This window comes from Corvus cornix, chromosome 4, assembly GCF_000738735.6.
Source record: "Corvus cornix cornix isolate S_Up_H32 chromosome 4, ASM73873v5, whole genome shotgun sequence".
NCBI lineage: Eukaryota > Metazoa > Chordata > Aves > Passeriformes > Corvidae > Corvus > Corvus cornix.
This window is the reverse complement of record NC_046334.1, coordinates 34282582-34297330: the sequence shown is the minus strand read 5'-3', so window position 1 is coordinate 34297330 and position 14749 is coordinate 34282582. Positions and strand designations below refer to the sequence as shown.

The window sequence follows — 14749 nt, the reverse complement described above, 5'->3', positions numbered from 1 at the left end:
AAAAAGCAGAGTGTTCCTCAAGTCTAGGGAATAAAGCTAACATTAAAAATTAGATTAATTAGGTCAACAGGATGGCAGATGGAACTTAAAATTAAATATGGAGGCAGCTATGCTGGAAAGGTAATTGAACTATTTATGCACCTTGCTCAGTTCTGAATTAAATTTAACTAATTCGGGAAAGCAACCAAATGTCATTGAAGGCTTTGAGTTAACATACCGTTGCTGTTTAAAAGACAAAAGCCAGAAAGAGAGGGAAGAGTGCACGATCCTTAGAAAAGGGGATAACACGGGAGACAGCATCACAATGTGCCTCCATCAGCACTCAGGCGATTCGCGAGCTTGTGTCTCTCCTTGCCCCGAAGGCGCGGGAAGTTCTATCATGACATGACTGTGAGTTTTGAAGGATCGTGTCCGCCTAGGGGTTTTCGCCCATTTAACGCGGGGTGCGAGGCGCCAGCGCAGCTGTAGCGAAGTTCCAGCGGCACCCCCCCCACCTGGAGGAGGCGGCGGCACAGCGCGGCTGCTGCGGGGCCGGGCGGGGCGCGGCGCGGGTGCGCCCCTGCCCGGGGATGTGCCCGTGCTCCCGGCCTCGCGCGGCTCCCGGCGGCGCGGGGTGCCCGGCTCCGGGCGGGAGCGGCGGGCGCGCGCCTCTCCCGTGCGGCGCGCGGGGCGGGGGCGGGGCGGGGCGAGGGGCGGGCGGCGCGCGCGGCGCGGGAGCGGGGCGGACGGACGGGCGGCCGCAGACGGCGGCGCGTGCGGAGACGGAGCGGGCGCGGGGCCGCCTTTCCGGCCGCGGCGAGGAGCGCGGGTGCGGGGCTCGCAGCAAGGTGACGGGCTGGGCAGCCTCCCCTTCCCCTTCCCCCTCGCCGCTTTCAGGTGGGCGAGGGGGCCCGCCGAGGGCGGCTGTCCCGTGCCCCGCCGGCAGCCCCCGGCCGGGGTTCGGCTCCGCTGTGGGTAACCTCCCTGCCCATGTCTCCTCTCGCCCAGATGCTCACGGCAGCGGCAGCCTTGGTGTGCGTGTGTGCAGCAGCCTGGTGCAGCCCGGCGGCGGCGGCGGCCGGGGCAGACCGGACAGCGGCAATTTTCTGGACGATAAGCAATGGCTCACGACTATCTCCCAGTACGACAAGGAGGTCGGGCAGTGGAACAAATTCCGAGACGTAAGTTCAGCCCTTCGACCCTGCCAGCCGGCAGCCGCGCCCGACCCGCTCCCGCTGGTTCCGTTCGTGGAGGGCATCCCTTGAGGAGCGGGGACTGGGGTTCAGCCTCAACTTCACCCCTTCTCCCCGAATTTTAATTCTTATTTTAATTGCCTGCGGCGCCTCGGCGAGGAGGATGGGAGTCCCGCCGGGCAGTTCCCGGTGCGCTGCCGCCGCGGAGCGGCCAAGACCGCCCGGCGTGCCCCGGGCCGTGCGGGCGCCCGGCCCGCACCTTCGGGGCCCAGCGGCCGGGCCGCGGGAGCCGCTTCCCGCCCTGCGGGTCTCCAGGCGGTGGAGGGGGGGAGCCGCGTTTGTCCTCCCTCCTCCGGTTTCCCGCCCCGCTGCGGGAAGGGATGCGGTGGGGGCGCCGGGCCGGGCAGGGGCAGGGGGTCGCCCCGCCGCCGTTCCGCCAGTGCCGCCCGGGGCAGAGCCCCTGCCTCCCCGGGCACCTGGCAGCCGCGCCGGGCGGGAGCACCGTGTCTCGCTGTGCCCTGTCAGAAGTGCCGGCAGGGCGGGCGGGGGAGAAGGGGCAGCGCTCATGGCCGGGGGCTGCCGTGTCAGGGGTGCGGGGCTTCAGCGCGGCGGGTACGCGGTGTCCGGAGCGCCGTGCTCGGAGCCCAGGAGCAGCAGCCCCAGCCTGACCCGAATCTCATCAGTTACGAAACCTGCCGCTGTAAGGTGGCTCTGTCCTCAGCGGGCTTCGCCTGTGCGCCTAGTTTGGGCTGTGTTTGCTGCCAAGTTTAGTGAAACACAACCAGTTCAAAAGCCGTTCACATTTCTGTCAGTGGAAAAGATTTTCTTTAATCATCCAGTATCCTGCGTCCCTTGGTGTCACTTTCAGAAATCCGAATTCCAGCCGTGCAAAATAATTTTCTGTTTTACTATTTAGCCTACTGGATTTCTTTGATTTAGTGTAAAGCATTGATTAGGTTTGCAACTTCAGAGGCAACAGGTTTCTTCTTGTTCTACAGCTTGCTGGTGACTGTGGTTTGCTGTAGCAAACTGAAGTAAATGTCTCTAAAAAGTCTCTTATTTTTCTGAGACCTTGTCGCGGGTTCGGTTTGTAACCAGGCAGAAACACCAATTTAGTGTAGTGGTTTGGTCCAAAATACTCATTACTGTTTATCTGCTGTGAGATAAGAATTAGGAGAAGTGCAAAGCAGGCACCAAACTTGAAAGAATATAAAGAAGTTTATTAACAGACCTAAAAGAGGGAGAAAAAAAAAAAATTATACCACCTTCAGAACTCTCCTCCTCCCCCCACCTTCCTCCCTTCTCCCACTGACAATGTGAAAAGACAACCCTTAAGATGTTCAGTCTGTTTACCACTTCCATAATAACCTTGTTCAGTCCATTTAGAAAGAGAAGTCTCTTCTTGCTCATGCTATGAAAACATTATCACAACGAGACAGCCACCCACTTCCAAATATTGTTCAGTCCATTTAGGAAGAGGAGTCTCTCTGCCTGCGTGTGAGTCCTTTCCCCCGACTTGCAGCTTTTCCCGCAACTGCTTTCGAGGGTCCACTCTTGAAGTTTTTTGGGGTACAATTTTAAGGTTGAGCCGTTCAGAAACAAAAACAGAGGCCCTTCTCCTTCCCTGGGAGCAAAGGGTCTTCATCATCTTCATCGTTAGGACTATCTCTGGGAGCATCTCTAGGAACTGAGGTTTTCTCCTTTCCCATTTGGAGCAAAAGTCCTCATCTGGTTCATCTCTACGGACTGAGGTTTTCTCCTTTCCCATTTGGAGCAAAAGTCCTCATCTGGTTCATCTCTCCCTGTCCAAACTTCTCATGAAATTACAGCTGCGTCAGCATCTGCCTATCTCAGCGCAGGTGCTTTTGCTCACGAGTTGAACACTCCACCCCCCATATCTTCATGAAATGACAACAGGATACTCTGATATATCATAGCTTCACAAGAGAGTTTCAGCTTTAAGCATCTCTTCTCTCTCTTCCCTCAGGTTTTCAGCTCTTCACAGCAATAAAAAGGGTTAATCTCACCTCGGCCTTGCAGCTTTGCAGCTGGAATGTTGAATTTTTCTTATCGCAGTGGAGAGGGGGGAGAGCCGAGCCGCTCCGGCTGCCCACGGCAAGGCAGTGGGGGGGGGTTCCATGGCTGGAACAGGTCCATGGCTCCAGGATGGCCGTGGCCCGGCCCGGCCTGGCCCAAGCAGGGCCTGGCCGGGCCCGCTGGGCCCTGCTCGGGCCCTGCAGCCACCTGTCCCAGCGCCGGAAACGAGAGAGAGCTTGGAGGGGGAGTTTGCCTATTCTTAAATGTGGATCACAGAGGTGATCACAACTTTAAGTGGCTTAGAGAATTGTCCATATCCAAACTGGCCAGCTGATAGGTTCTTTCAGTTCCCAGAGGAAACTGTAAGCACCCCTTAGCAAGGACGTCCCTTCCGGGACTATGCTTGCTAACCTATGACAGACCTGGAGTGACTTGTGATGCATGTATTTTCTGCCTTTATGTCTGTGTTGTATGTGGGATGCAAACTTGGCTATTTATCTTAAGCAACTAGGAAAGAACTACTAAAGTTGTGTGAGAACTTATTTTCCCAAAAGTTTTTATTAAACAGCATAACTCTGGTGTTTGACAGCACTTCCAATCAGTAGTCAGATATATTTTTTTTTCCTTGAATATCTTAAAAAAACCCCTTAGGTTCATGTGAAAAATACCTGTTCAGTGTGACGTGCTTTGGGACCTGTGATTTTGGAAAAAAAGAAAAATAGCCAAAATCTGATGCTATAGAAATGTTCTAGGATTGAAGGCTGCTGCTAGAAAACTCCGAAATAAGTATATCAGTTATGTTTTGTAATTGGGCAAAGTCATTTATGTAAGGACTAACCTGCAAGGCTGAGGAAGCCAAGTGCTCTCTAATGCCTATCTCCTGGGTGCCCGCTGACATGTACTGTAATATTGGATATTAGCCAGATAATTTATTCTGTGACAAGTAGGTGTCCCCAAGGGTTTTAAGAGTGACTGCTTTGAGGAAGTACTGCATACTGATTCTTCTGAGGCAATTTGCAAGTATGCTGGCTTATTTTTACACTGTGTTAAGTTTTATAAGGCTGGGGCTTCAGTGAAGAGTATGCTATTATTTCTTATGCAGAATGCTTTTGTCCTATTGATTGGTACCCAGTCTGGAATATTTATGGATGGTCCTAATACTTCACAAGGCTCTCCCTTTAAAGCATGGATAGTTTTCAGTAATTCATAACATATAACTGTAAAAACACCCAAAATTTTGTTAATCTACCTGTACAAGAATGCATGAGAAAAAATATCTTGTATGATCACTTATCAGTTATCATAGTTAAATATAGCATGGTGGAGAAGTTTTAACATCCTACGTTTTGATATAATTTGTAAATTTATTTGTGTGACTATAATTCGTTGGTTTTGGAATTGAGGTTAGCAATGTCATTAGCGATTCAGATGTGGCCTCCTGTTAAGGAGCAGGACAACAGCATTTGAAACGTGGGGTAACTGTCTTGCAGAGTTAAAATCAAGGTATGCAAGGCCTGTGTTTGTAATTTAATTCTCTGGTCAGAGTAGGATATTTTTTGCAGGCTTTAAGTACCCTACAGATGTAAGGGTGAGATGGAATTCTGGTGTGAAAAGAAGTATTTAAAAGCTTAACTTAAGACTTAACTGACAGGACTGATTAATGTGAAAGATAATGACCCTGAATTCTGGCTCATTGGCTCAGTTTCTTAAGAGTTTTGGATCACAGTGAGAAAGAACACAGTCATTCAGAAAGGCAACCCTTACAGAACCTGATAAACAGGATATGATACTTTATTCATAAAAAACCAAAAACCAAGCCAACACACAAACCTAGCTTTCTTAACATCCTCTAAAATGTCAGTTTTGTCAGTAAGTGTTATGAATGTAGGATTATTAGCTAAGATCTTTTCAGTAGTTTTTATAGGCAGAACTGTAACCAACTCTTCAATTCTTTTGAACGGTCTTGATCATTCTGACAAATCTGTTGAAAATAATGAAATAGGTCTAGGCAGGAACTGTGCCTTAAAGTGCAACAGTGGGAACTAGATGTGTATTAGAGGCTACCTACATTCCCACATCTTTTTCTTGTGCAAAAATTGAGAATGGTCTTGTTTTTAAATAGGAGACTTTGTGTCTTAAAGATGGGGGGAGATGGGATATGTCAAAAATCAACTCCCTTGAGTTGTGTGTGCAAGTCAAACGTTTTGGGTTCTATACAAGGGTACATTTACCAGCCTGAAGTAGCTGGGGAGGAGGAGTTTTTAACCCAGTCTTAGTGCTGCTGCAGTCCAGTTGCTGAGTAGCTGCAACTGTTCATGTCTGTCACTAAAATAAGTCTCAGGGTTGATGTGTTTATTAAGGTTTTCCAAGCTGCCTTGTTAGGCTGCTTCAGCAGCCAGTGGTGTCAGGATGCTGGGTGGTCCTAGCCCATGGGAATCTGTTTATTTCAAGCTTGGGAATTGAGGCTTTTCAGTAGATGCTGTAAGGGGTATCATCTTCATTCATATTTTGTTATATTGATAATGCTTTGTGGTAGTGGTTTTATCTATGATGATTGCACTAGACATTTGATAAACACATATATATACTGCAGTTTTTCTGAAATAAAGATTCTTCTTTTTGAAAAATGTGATCGAGAAATGGCATTACATTTATACTCTCCTGCTTTGAACATCCTAAATCTTATCTGGCAAAGGTTCATTACTCATAATGCTGTAAATCTATGGCGAAAAACAGAATATAGGAATAAAGGAATTATTTTTCTCTTTCTGATTGCTTTCCAAATGATGGTGGTATTTCTAATCCTAGAGCAAAACACAATAGCTTTGTAATTTAAAATCACTTTGTCTTTTTATATCGTCTTTACAGTCCATTGGACAAAATTGCATAGTTGTCTATTGTATCACTATCTAAAAATCTTTCAGACTTTCTTTTTAGAAATTTTAATTTCTTTAAAATTCAATGAAACAACATTCTACAGAGTAACTCATTTTAGTATTTGATGTTTGTAAACAGTGTCCTGTGCATTTGTGTTCATTAAAAAGGTATTTGGTATGGTACATTTTACTTGGTGCTGGAAGAGAGATTTGTAGGTTCTAACTTGCGTATTAGTGATTTATACTTTTCCTTTTCAGAGGTCATAATTTAGGTGATTATTTTCAAATTTAAGTTGATAAATTAACTCCACAGCTCAACTGTCATAGTATTGCCATGAAATAATAGGATCCTATTATTATGATGCAGTAACCAGCTACATCCTACTACAGTGTTAACTATCATCCCACCATGTTAATATAGTTATCTAAGGTAAAGGAGGTAGAAGAAAATTGAACAGACCTTAAAACCAATCAGCTATGCAGAGGAAGTTTGCACTGGTAATAACTCCTTTTTACTCTGCTTTGCTGTGGGCTGTTCTCACACTGACGATCAAAAATACTGCCTTCTACAAGATGTGGCAAATTTGGGCAGCTCATGTGGTCTTCCCAGAGGAGTCTTTTGGAAGTATTTAAAGAGTATGTTTTTTCAACATCAGTGAAAGCTAAACCTCTGTGTTTGGAAAGGAGATAAATCAAATACTAGGTCTCCATACCAATTCACTAATGGCCAGCATTCATTATTCCCTTGTCTGTTTTGGAGGTTTAAGGCTTCTCAGAAACAAACACTGCCCCTCAACTAAGCTCCATGATACTCTGCGTTACTGTTGTGAGCAGAACATCCCTTTCCAACTGTGGATCACAATTACAGCTTTATACAACTGAGCAAGCCAAAGGCTCTTTTAAAAAGGATTTATCACAAGTTCTTTGCACTTCGTTGTGGGAGTACCGTGTAAATACTTGGAAGGTTTTCATGCTTCCAGAGTGGAGTACCAGTAACTTTACTTGAAGAGGAGGAGGACTTCTGTTCTGCAAGTTTTTTGCATTGGACAGGAAGCCCTCCTAGTTTTTGGAAGATGCTAAATGCACTTTAGAGGAAATCAGTATTTAGGATTGAATAGTGTGGCACTCACTGTCTTTTTTATAACTCATGTTAACTCATTGTTAACAGTTGTGAAAAAAGATTTGGGGGTCTTATTTCTCCGGTACTTTTTATGCTTATTACTGGGTATGGCAGCTCTTTTATGACATACATATGTCATGATCATGACATCAGGAGAAAACGGAATTGCAAAACATGAAAGATTAGCTTCTTCTTTATGTTACCTTAAGCCTAAATTAAACAGAACTTGTAGTTAACATGAAGTTACTTTTGCAAATAGGGTGTTGAATCTTTTCCACGTGCCAGCCTGTTAGCCGAAACTAACTGGCACTTCTAAATTAGTATCAGACACTTTTTTTTCATGACTTACTTCGTATGATCTGAGTTTTATTAATATGGTGAAAGAGGAAAAATTTTGAAGCCTAGGAGGTCTGACAGAAAGAATAAGTGTTTTGTACCTTCACCTGTAATAACTGCCTTTGAAATGAAACTAATAAGGACTTGACTGCTCTTTTTTAAACTGTAAAATATGGGAAAGTGTTAGGAATTTGTATTAATTTTAACTAATTAAGGAAATTTAAGAGGCTATTTAATTGTTCATAACTTCTAAGTGGAACGTGACAAATTATAATGGGAAAGAGTACTGTAAATCTTAATTTTTCCTTTCTTCTATATTATTGACAGAGGTTCTAATTTTTATGTGTGCTTTTAAGTCATTCTCAAGTACAGATTCCTTTTTTCTTTCACATTACTTTTCCTATGGCCTGTTTTTGCTGCCTGTTTCTAGTGACAAATATTTTTTTGTCTGAAAACGATGAGTCTACTATCTCAAACTGTTGTTAACATTGGACTCTTACATGTCTCTTGGAAGGCATTAACTTGGAAGCTCTTTATATAGCTAACGTTTAGAAGTTAAGTAAATGGTAATGTGCTTTTCCTTAGATTGCCCTCATAATCTAAAGTAAAGCTGATAACATTGTTTCATCTTATCTTTATCTCCTTTCTCTGAAGAATAATCTTTATTTTATATGCTGTAGGTTATTTAGAGGCTATGGATACCCAGTCTTTTCTTGTCTTTCCATTAAATCTTATTGGGATTGACTCTAGCCATCTGTGCTTATTATAGTGTAGTATAAATAGCTTTGTAATACACAAATAGATGGAAACAGTAACAGAAACTGCACAGGCTATCTTGGCTTTACAGTCAGAAAGGGAAGATGTCTAAGAGGTTTTGCGAGGGGTGGCAGAATGTAGAGAACAGTAGATTGAGCAGAATTAGAATATTTTTAGACTGACACCATTAAATCTTTTTTTCCTATCTCCTCTGTTTCTATTAATTCATAATATTAAAGCATTTGATGTAATTATCTGCAGAAAAGAGAAATAATAGCTTGGATTAGTGTGTTTGCAAGTGTTGGCCAGTTTCTGAGTGTAACTCCTTCGACTGAGTTGAAGCAGTCTGTGTCATGTCCATGTTGTCATGACTCCTGGTGTGTCCGTGTTGTCCCTGCATCCCCTCCCTTCCCTGCAATATATGCTGAAGGAAATAAAAAAATCTTTCAGCATCTGGTTACTTTTTTGGAACCTAGCTTTAGACCAACTCCCATGTATTCAAGCATAAGGCAACTTTTATTCTAACGAAGGTATTTCTATCATATTTTTATCAGTATAGAAATAGTACTTTAGTAAAATATCTGTAGTTCTGTTTTGTGTTAATTTTTCTAATTTAGACTTTTTTACAATTTTTGTATTGATTTTGCAATGGTGTTGTTTGTTGTTTTTCTATTATCCTATTTGTCTTGACATATTTTAATGTCTTAGAGACATAGAGAGTTAATAGACGTAGAGAATTTCTTTTTCTGCATCTGTATGTCCCACTGTGCTTAGTGCTAAAAATCTTGCCTGTTTGCTTTAGAAACAAATACTGTGGAGGCAATTCTAGTAAGTGCTGCCGTAGTGGATTGTATTAAAAGTTTTTGTAATTTTAATATTTCTTGAAATTTGATTTCTGAAAGAGAAAAGTTAGTGGATAGTAATATCAGTGTTTGGAGCTTCACTGCTCATTTTTACCTAATTTGAACAATCCTTAGCTATTTGTTATATTTTTTTTTTAATGGTTTTTCACTTTTACTGTCCCATTTCATATTGATAGATTACAGAGGGAAGATTCTGTAGGAATTAATGGCGTACCTAAAAAAGGTGCTGCAGTGTAAGGTAGCAACCTTGGACAGGACACAAGGAGAGCTAAAATGAAATTATAACCCATGACAAAGCTTTCACATTACAATGAGGATGTGATTTCACTGCTCTGTTATTATCTTTGCAAGTGGCTGCTTTAACAGAACACAATAAGCGAATGGGTTCAAAAGATTTAAATCATTCAAACTTTCTGGTATTTTACCACTTCCAGAAAGTATTATCTTAATATATTGTTATTACAGACTATCCAGTGCTTGACATTTTGCTGCAGAAAATTCTTATGAACTAATTTTTTATTTTCTCATGTGATACATAATCATTGACTTAGAAGAGACTGTCAGTTTACAGCTTGTTCAGTATCTCTCTAAAAAAGTCTGCAAGTCATCAAAGTTTTATGTAGTGCGCTTATACTGGGGCCTACATGCAGCTGAAAACAAACTCCTGTGACATTTTTGAGCTTGCTCTTGATGATGAAATTAATTCCAGTTGTTAAATCTTTGTAGCATAGCAGTGAGAAGTACAGAACTTACTCCTTGTTATATGCTACTGCATGTGAAAAATGATCTGTGTTTTACCAGCTACTCATTAAAACAGAGGGAAGTTATTAATATGAAGAGTGTGGGGATCTATATTTAATGATGCATATATGTTTGAGGTTTTGGCAGGGCTTGTATTGGTGACTGGAACATCACTTCAGGAGAAAACCCAAACAGTGATTTTTTAGAAGGGAAATCAATTGATTGGTAGGTAAAGCAGCAGTGACAAGAATCCATTGTAGAAAGTGCCCTTCCAGCCTTTTGTGAAAGAGTAAGTTAGCCACTTTGGTCAGATTTAAGAAGTCCACGTCAAGCTCTGAGAGCTCTGTATTTGTAAAGTTTAGGGCCCGAGTAGACCGTTGGATTTGACAACAAGTTTGCCTGTATATAGTGGCTTATTTACTTTTATCCTGACAGATTATATTACACTCAAAAATTCTACTTTGGCAAAAGCATTTCAGGTTTTGGGAATCTTTGTGTGCTACTGGCATAGATTAAGGCTTGCACTCTTAAGGCCTGCACTGTGAGGGAATTAATTAGCTGCAGTATTCCCAGATGATCTAGGCAACAGATTTATGCTGTTTTGCAGAAGAATAAGGAAGAATACCATTTAAATTCGTATTGCTCTGATCTGGAAGCATTCCCTTCTTCGGCCCAAATACGAAATGACTGGAACGAGTGCTTGATTTTTCTTATGCTAATTTGCTGTTTAAAAGGATTTCTATTCTACCATGTTCGCAGAATTTTCTTGTGTGCATTGTCAATAAAAGCCAATTGCTTTTATGTGAAAAATCACAGATGATGTTGGAATGCAAGCCAATTCAAATCTTAAGGAAGATAGAGAAATGGCCTCAGAATTTTCATTAAGATAATCACCAAGATACATATTCGCTGTCTTGATCTGGTGTTTGAGTCTTTAAGCATACTGAGAATTAGGTAGGCAGTCTTGTTTCCAACATCCAGGAGCAAAGAACGTGAATGTGAAGAGCTCTTAGTTTCCAAAGCCAGCAAAGGGCTGTCAGATTGATTACTGTATTGCAAATAGTGCACAATATTTCATATGTGAACTGGATTAAAGCGCACTAAGTGCGTAACTATTTTTTAAATCTTATTAAATCTAGCATTTCTCTCCTAAACTGTTAAACTGTTCAATTTTTCATGCAGGTGCTTATTTTTTATATATCAAACTTTACTCAGGAATTCTTGGTAGGAAGTTACAAGGTCCTGTTTTGATGAAATCTGGTACTTGGGGCATGAGCAGACAGAATTTCTTTACACTATTAAGAAAAAGACTCAAATATGTTAGAAAAAAGGGTTGGTTCCATCTGTGATATCCTCTGAGATTCATCAATTCCTCAAAAGAAAATATCCTCTAAAAGCATGCAGGGAAAGATGCCCAAGACTGCCTTGTAGTTACTGTAAGTAGCATCTTAGCCAAGTTAAGTGTAACATGATTATGAATCATGAGATTTCTCTCTGAGATCTGCGGGTGTAGTCTCGTAAAGATGGAGAGGGAGGCATATGCAGAAGTAGAATTCACTGTGTAGATTTTTACTGCAGATTGAAGAATTTAGAAATATAAAACCTCAAACATTCAATGTTCTTCATTAGGACTGAATGCGTATTTATAAACTGGGTTCTACACAGTAGTCGAACTGTGGTTTGGACAAAAGCTACTGTACCTTTCTGTGTTTGCATACTTTTTACATAGGCTGAATGTTTACAATTCCTCTCTTTTTTCATTCCTATGTAAAATGATAGTTTCTTAGGGCACATGAAACTATCACTTTTTTCCTCCAAGTTTTCTAGATTTGGATTGTAGCACAGCTTCTGTAAACAGGATGTGGGAACCCAGAGTGCAGAGAATATTTCTCTGCCTGTTTTGAAGGGTTCTACCCCCCTGGACAACACTGTTTTTGACCTTCATCCATGGAGAAAATTGCCTACCCTTTGGGAAGAATTAGAATCCACACTGGTGTGAATTAGGTGATAGAATATTATGTAAGATTGTCACAGGGTGAAAAACTTAGAGGTCTTGGGTTTATGAATATAGTAAATAGATAAAAGCAAAAAACATCAAAATGGAGGATTGTTGTTGTTCTCCAGACCTTTTTCTTCTTCTTCTACTACTCCATATTCTGCAGTAGAAGTAGTTTGGGATGATTGGATAAAGAGTTCCTCAGTTGCTGTCTATGTGACAAGATAATTGGTAGAAAAGTGAAAATACCTTTTGTTTTAAGTGACCATTGTTTAGTTTACCTTTAAAAAGCCTTGAGCTTTCCTGCATTTTGCCTTTTGTATGTTGCTTTGCTTCATGCTATGCTGTCAGCATGTGAATTACTGGTAAGATATCATAAACAACCTGAAGAACCTGAAGAAAATACAGAAGTCCCGTTCGTCTCTCGGACTCCTCACAAAGACTCTAAAAAGCCTTCCCCATCAGGGGAGGCACAATTAAGGTGCTGTACTGCATCACAGAGAACATTTTTGAGTAACATAACTCACTGGAAGACAATAACATTTTTCCCCCAGAAGGTTCTGAAGTACTAATGTTATAGAGTATTTGATGTCCAGCACATGGAAAAGTTGAGATGATGTATGTGTTTTGGTTTGGTTTTTGTTGGGTTTTTTTGTTTCTTTTTAAAATAATAAATGAACCATGCCTTGTGTGTGTGAGGGCACCCACACACACGCTTATGCTAACTGGTACCTCAGATCAATAAAAATGTAAAGTGATTTTGCGCTGTCTATCCCTCATTCTGAGGAGCAAAGTACCTCATAGAGTATTAGAGGTATTTTATAGGTCCAACCTCACCATGTCTGCAGTTTTATCTTACCGTTTGATATCCCATTGATTGCAGATCGTTTTTGGATATATACGGAAAGTGACATGGGTTTAACAATGTTTGTAGTGTGCAGAATAAAATAATAATTCTAAATTCATATCTCAGATTTGTGAGGCAGTTATTATCTGCAATAGTTTCAGTTCACTGACTGGAAGAACTACCTCTTTTTCTACATGCCTATAAATATCACATAAGAACAAGGCAAGTATTGCTACAAACATGTAGTGATTGTCAAGAAAATGTTTGTTTGAACTCCAGCTTCTCCAAGAAAGGTGGGAGAAGTTATAAAAATAATACTTAAAGAAAATGTGAGAAATTATTCTGTGAAGCAAAGCTGATGTTTGATTCCAACAGTGCTTATCTGGTTGTAAAATGTGATAACATCTTACATAGTTTAGGTTTTAAAAAGATCTTTCTTGTCAAACAGATATTCCTTTAGCTGGAAAATAATTGAATTTTTTTTACAGTTGGGCTGTGGCTTTCCAGCCCAGTTTGAGTGTAGTTGGACTATTCAACAGCATGAATGTTAGGAAATCTTTTTCCTAAAATATTGTAAGTTGCTGTCAAACATTATTAATACTAAAAAGTTCATCTGGTTAGTAGTATCTGTATAGTGCTGCTTTTTCTACAGATATCTGTGCTTTTTGTTCTACTGCAGATAAAGGTTAGTAATTTGCACATGCTTAATTCCCACATACACAGATCCTACTCTTGCTTGGTTATATCAGAAAGATATTTTTATCACTGACAAAAAGTACTAGTTGAAGCTAAAATTTCTACAGCTGTAAAAGTTCTTACAGTATTTATACAACTGAGCTAAAATATGTCCATGTGCATCATTCATTCATACTGCAATAAAACAAATTTAAGCTTGAAAATGAAGTAGATGCATTTTCAGATTTGACAAATGAATTTTTCAGTTGTTTTAATTTAGGTAGCTGTAGCCAAACAGCTTGCTCATTAGACCAAAAAACCTGCCAGGAGTAATCAAGCATAAGGATGAAACAAAAGACATTGTGATGTATTATTTTACATCTCGCGTTTATCAAGAGAAGTGGTTGATTGAAGGAAAATGAAGGAAAAAAAGAAAATAATCTTCATAATGCTGAATTAATTATAATTTCAAATTTGAAAAGCATCAGTGATGTGTAGTCAGCTAACCCTATGTGGTCTGAAATGTTAAAGGAAATTGTTCAAATAGTGTATTTTTAAAGAGTTTTGCAGGAAGTGAAATGTTTCTGCTTGAAGATTTAGGATTGCTTTCTTTTCCCCATTTTATCAAATCTTCACTGTGGATTTCTCTGGGATCATGTTGTATTAGACTGGATCTCAACCTGGTTTGCTGGTAGTCTTGTCTAATCGAGGTCACAGAGGATATGTTCACTGATGTTTGTGAGAGATGGAATTATGCCAGTCTGCTTATTTTGAATCATTATTTTGCCATTTAGTTTATAAAACAGACTTCTGGATATATTTTGCATCTTCGAAAAATGGAAACAAAGCATACTTGAAATGGAGAACAAATTAAGTCGTCCAGTAAATTAGTATAAGTACCAAGACTGTTGTGTGGAGGGGTTTTTTTTGCATTATTTTTTTCCTTTTTGCTTTATTAGGTATAAGAGAATTCAAAGTTCGTTGCTACTTATGGAGTACAATGAAAACACGGGTCTTTATTTTGTTAAGTTAGTGTATTTGAATGGGGATTTCATTTTCCTTTTCAATGAATTATTTTCCTGAATAAATTGTTACTTGTTTTATATTCTGCGGCTCTTCCCCCTTGCTTCCGCTCTTCACCCATTTGCGAGGTGCAGGTAGAAAACAATCTTTCAGTTTCACTGATATGAATCAAAGTATTTCATTTTGCCTCATTCATCTTCAAGGATTTCTGTTTGTGTATTTAAAGTCTGTGTCTGATTCATTTGCTGCATTGCTTCATGGAATGGTGGGTAGGTGCCTCCCTGCTGCCTTTACATTCCTGACTCCT

The 14749-nt window shown here is 40.9% G+C and overlaps 1 protein-coding gene across 2 annotated transcripts in view; it reads left to right on the top strand.

The window, feature by feature from the left end:
• The first annotated feature begins 1044 nt into the window (after positions 1-1044).
• The window catches only part of SPOCK3 (SPARC (osteonectin), cwcv and kazal like domains proteoglycan 3), a 171380-nt gene continuing 157675 nt past the window's right edge, over positions 1045-14749 (top strand). For both annotated transcript variants that reach the window (XM_039551262.1, XM_039551261.1), the window contains exon 1: positions 1045-1160. The gene's annotated coding sequence lies outside the window, so the exon portion shown is untranslated. The remainder of the gene's footprint in view (positions 1161-14749) is intronic.